Here is a 5,706-nt window from a genome sequence, read left to right as displayed (position 1 = left end):
TAGGCAATCCTTCTCAAGGATTCGGTCCAATAAAAATTAAAAAATAATAAAGTCATGCAATGCATCAAGAAGAAAAGATATTGCAAAAGGCACTCTACCCTAACCCATGCACGGGCAAGACCAAATAGAATGAAAAAACAAAGCCACAAGAATTTCCAGGGACAAGCCCAACAAAGGAGTATGGCACGAGTCGGCAAAAAACAAAAAAATAGTGAACATGCATATGTAATACCCCAAGTAGTCGGTTAGTCTAAAAATATGTGTGCACTCTTATATGAACTCATTATTTTTACGAAAGTCTTTTCCTTTTCAAAATTCGTCGTTGGTTTAGAAAGCTAATATTGCTATAATATGTTAAAACAAAGCCCGCGGAAGGCTCAAAACATTCTTGCACAAAAAACCGCAAAAAATATATATATACATGCGGAATACAAGAATGAATGTGTACAAAACAGGAGGTAAGCCTAAGACTCGTCATCGGCTCCATGTCTCCAAGCCTCGCCGGTCCATCCACTCCACTCCCCGTGGTATGAGGGCCCCCAGCCAGAGTCACCCCAAAAATGAGGTTGTGACTGCAACTCGGGGCTAGGCTCTCGGGCCACCGACACGGAACGTCGCCTACGCTCCGGCTCGGACCTCTCCCCGGAAGAACTCACCCCCGCGTCAGAACGGCGATGCCGTAGGGGCGAGTGTCGTGCCCTCTCTCTCTCACGACCGTGTCCCCCGCCCGAGGGACCCGCGACGTCGGCCCCGGCACGTCCAGCAGCCGTCTGCAATAAAGGACAAAAAAGAGAGTGAATAACCGAAAGCCAAACAAAAGGTACAGATCAAAAAAAAAGAGGGCACATTACCCGAGTAGAGTGGGGGCTCCTGCAAGAATGTGCAGACCGAGCTCGAACCAACGCGGACTTCAACCGGTTGATCACCCCCACCATCGCATTGGCCGTACGGGCCGGAACCTGAAACAAGAATGTCAGTAAAAAAGAAAGAAAAAATATAAGAAGAGTACACAAATAAAAGGTGCATACCGCCTCTACTCCCTCAGGGAGCGGAGCATGGAAAACCCGGTCTTCCGGGAAAGTCTCCACAATCTCGGATCCACTCTCTCCGGTATACGAGATCCGAGCATCGGGAAGCACCCATCCCCCCAACGAAGGGTCGGGACACTCCTGCACAAAACACAGTAGGCATAAACACATGGGCACGAGCATGAAAACACTAAAATCAATACAAAGAGAGGAGGCAACTTACAGAGCCAGGCTCCGGGAGACGAAGGGAATCCTGGATAAACTGGTAATAGCTAGCTCCCTCTATCACCAACTCCATCGCCGGCACGCCAGTCCTCGAGTGGACCCTCCACGACTCGCCTATCGAGCGAGTAGACAGCATGGTCGCAGGCGGAGGCCTGGGCACCGAAAAAGCCCTGACCGTCTGCATACGTACCCGCTCTCCCAGGTACCAGACAGGGTCCCGGCGGCCAACGAATAAGACTCGCATCTGGCTCAGGGCATAACTATCCCTGACTGAAGCATGGGTTCCCCTAAAAGAGAGCCATAGGGTCCAAACCACCTGTTTTTGTACAAACGCAGTCAGATCTCACACATAAAAAAATAATATAAAAGAATGACAAAATACGAGATAGAGGATAAGATTCTGTACATGCTCAGGGTTCCCGTCCCGGATAAGATCCCACACGGTATCGGGCGGTGGACGCACTGTTAGCTTCTTCTTCTAACCCCAACGGCGACCGGCAGGGAACTCCAAAGGCCTCTGTCCCTTTCGGGGAGCCAGCCAAGGTAAGTGCTCAAAGGCCCACAGCTGCAAAAAGAAAAGGATAATAAAACATTAAAAAAAAAAAGAGGCCCGGTAAAAACGAGAAAACAAAAGAAAGTCTAGGCACATACCTCGATCAAACGCGGCACTCCCGCTAACGTAATCACAAAGTGACGTCTACTCGGGTCCGAGTCGCGCACCGACAAACTCATCTGGCCGACAAGCGTCGCATAGCCCAAATCGCCCCAGCGATAGTCACCCAGTGTAGGCACGTCCTCCACCATGCCTATCCACCTCGGGTCAAAGGTGTCAGTCGGACCCGATAGAAAAGTGGAAGTAATAAAATGGAGGTAGAACAGCCGAGCCTGTCTCGAAGGCGACTCCTCAACCCCACGCTCTAAAGCCCACATCAGGTCGGCGAAAGGTATCCCACGGGGCTGGTACGAAGGTTATCTACTACCCATCCACGAGCCCAGGAGCCTGGTACCCTCAGCAACAGTCGGCGATGGGCCATCCGACCTCAGACGAACGGGGTTCCCGGTAAAGGTCAAGCCCGTCAAAGCTGTGTAGTCCTCATGAGTGATCGTCATCTCGCCCCAAGGAAAATGAAAGGTGTTGGTGGTATCCCACCACCACCTCATGAACGACCGCAGAAAGGACAGGGAGATGTTAAGCCGCAGTATCTCCCAGAAGGTCTCAACCACCGGAAACAGTGAGCTCGGCCTCACCAAGGCCTGGGCGTTCGAGCTCAGATAGCTAAAAACGGTCTCACTCGTCGCTGCGCCATAGCCGCGAACTGTAGTCTCTCTCCTCGCGTGAAGGCGGGACGTCACGTGGTGCTCTAAGTCGTAGTGCAGATCACGACCGTCGTAAAGCTCAGGGCCCACCCATAGGGGACCCGGACCAGTACACTGACGCGTCATGCCACGCTCCTCGTGGCCACCAGGAGGGGGTAACGACTCGTCAGACATGCTGATCAACAATACAACAAGGCATTATACCTTTGACAAAATCGGCACTCATACCGATCCCTAAAAGAGTGCATTTCACTCATGAAATGGAGTCATACAATTTTTGTTCCCTAAAAACATGATACTAAGTTCATACTTAGCAAAATTCCCTAAGTAAAAATTAACTCCAGCAAAATCAAAATTCTCCCATGATTTGTCACCCATGAATTATGAGGAACGCAAGCAATATACCAAGAATACCTACATTGTAAGAAAATACTAGGGTCGTAGGTATACTTGGGGGCTAGCATGAAAATGCCCAAATTCAACAAAAATCAACATACTTGCAAAAATTAACATGCACAAACTAATTAACATGTTATGTGGAACATTTCCAACTATCTAATTGAAGGAAAGGGGCACAAAATCAAAAAACCCCAAATCAATTTCATGCACAAAAATACTTGACAAAAATACTGAAATTGACAAAAAAGCTCAAAATTACTGAAAATTACTTACATTGGGAAGATTAGGAAGTGATTTGGAGTAGAATTCGTGAAGAAAAGTAAAGGAAACGAGCAAAAATCAGTAGAAAGAAGTGAAGAGTTTGAGCGAAAATGGTGGAAATGGGAAAGGAAGGAGACGGTCCGCGTATTTAAAGACCAGCCTCCCCCTTCGCATTTTCAACGCCCAGCTCTGGGCGTTAAAAATTCAAGCGCTCACAGTTGGGCGCTGAAAATGCTTCCCAGACAGCGAATATTCGCTGTCGGGCACGCGTACTCCCCTATTTTGTGTAAGATATCCGTTATCTTGATATTTCTTTCCCAAAAAAAAAAACGGTATTCTGAAGAAAAAAAAAAATATATATATATATATATATATATATATCTTGTTAAACAAAATATACATAGTGTGGACCCACTTATAGGACACATCTAATCAGGAAATATTACGACCCACCAACAGGTTGTAATCACAAAAGCCCTTCTACATAGGCAAAATAAGAAATTCAAAATGGGCTCGCCCACCCTCAGCGGGCGGGGTCTGCGTCACTAGCCGCGCAGGTCCTCAGTTTTCGAAAGAAATAAAATCTTCAAATTTAAAATAGGCTCGCCATCTTCAGCCGGCGGGGTCTACGGCGCAAAACACGTAGGTCCTTATTTTCAAAAAAAGAAAAATAAATTTCAAAACAGATTCGTCCACTTCTATCGGACGGGGCGTCCACCCTCAGCGGACAGGTTAGCCATCTTCAGCCGGCGGGGTCTACGTCACAAACCGCGTAGGTCCTTATTTTCAAAAACATCAAAACAGATTCGTCCACTTCTATCGGACGGGGCGTCCACCCTCAGCGGACAGGCTCGCCCACCTTCAGCGGGCGGGGTCTGCGTCATTAACCGCGCAGGTCCTTAGTCGCTGCAGCGATAACTTTTTTCGGTTTTCCCTTTTTCCAAAAATTAAAGGATTGGTTTTCCGTTTTTCCAAAAAGAACGATGTGCTGGATTTTCCTTCGTTTTACGTCCTATAAAAACAAGGGGGTTTTCTCGTTTAACTAGCCCTGAAAATGAGAATCTTTTAAAAAAACGTTTTACCTCGTGATTGGGCTTGGCCAGGCCCAATTACACTTTACAGCTTTGATTTCGAAAACATCTGTAGCTACTCCCAATGACAAAGTGAGGGAGTTTCTACGCACCTTTAGATTCTTCCAATGACAAAGTGAGGAAGTTTCTATGCTATCAGTTGACAAATCCCAATGACACGTGAGGGATATGTCGACACTTCAAGTGATGACCCTTAAGTCAAATGTTATCACTCGGGGGCTCGTGAGACCCTCGCAAAACAGTTCACATACACCATGGGTTGTGTGACACACTCCGTCTAATACTTTGACCATCGTCTTACTCCAAGACTCAGTCAAAGTGGGGGCTAACTGTAGACACCTACTTTTGTCCCCGTTCCGCAAGGGAAAGGTTCGATGATGAAAACATAAAAACTCCACTTGACAACGCATCTCCTATAAAATAAACGAATCTCGATTCCCCATTTCATTTCACCCGAAACCTGCTATTTATGGAAACCTGCTAAAAATAGTAAATGCCGTAAAAGGTAGCTTCTAAAAGTGGCAAATCATAAAAGATAGAAACCTGTCAGAATTAGGTGTTGCATTCCAACATAAATCCTAAATGAGATAGAAAACTGCGAGAATCCTATTCCTAATATGATTCAGAAATAAGAGTTACGTATTAATTAAAATCCTAACGAGCCTAGAGTTCGTAACGGGCCCAGACGCATTCCGTCATAAAATTGATACGCGCTAAAAGACTCGAATTAATCTCAAACTCTACGGATTTCAGGAATCCGAATCTGACTAAAGAAAACTGCCCAGACCCTATTTTCAACGCCTGGCTCTGGGCAGGCCTGGGCGCTGAAAATACCTGGGTACGTGTTTTTTCCTAATTCTTTGTGGATTAGAACTCTGCAATTCTATCTTTCCACGAACTCTTCCCTATAAATAGGCCCTGCAATTCTACCTGGCTTCGTGCTGGGCCTCCGATGCTAATTCGTACGATACGCTTCCAATTAAATTCCCGATTCCGGAATTCATTTCCGATACGCCGGAATAAATTTCCGTTTCGAACAAATATTTAATATTTCCGTTTCCGGAATTATTTTCCGATTTCGATATTATTTCCGATTTTGACAGTATTTCCGTTTCCGACAATATATCCGATTCCGGCAATATTTCCATTTCCAATAATATTTTCCGATACGTACCATGTTTCCGTTTCCGGCAACATCTACGACTTGGATAATATTTATATTTCCGATACGATCCATATTTCCGTTTCCGGCAATATCATCGTTTCCGGAGTATTCATTTCTTGCTTTTGACGATCTCAACTCCCACTGAAACCAAGATCCGTCGATTCCGAATATCCATAGATGGAGTATTTAATGCCATTAAATACTTGATCCGTTTATGTAC

This window comes from Spinacia oleracea, chromosome 1, assembly GCF_020520425.1.
Source record: "Spinacia oleracea cultivar Varoflay chromosome 1, BTI_SOV_V1, whole genome shotgun sequence".
NCBI classification, from domain to species: Eukaryota; Viridiplantae; Streptophyta; class Magnoliopsida; order Caryophyllales; family Amaranthaceae; genus Spinacia; species Spinacia oleracea.
This window is presented reverse-complemented; position numbering follows the sequence as displayed.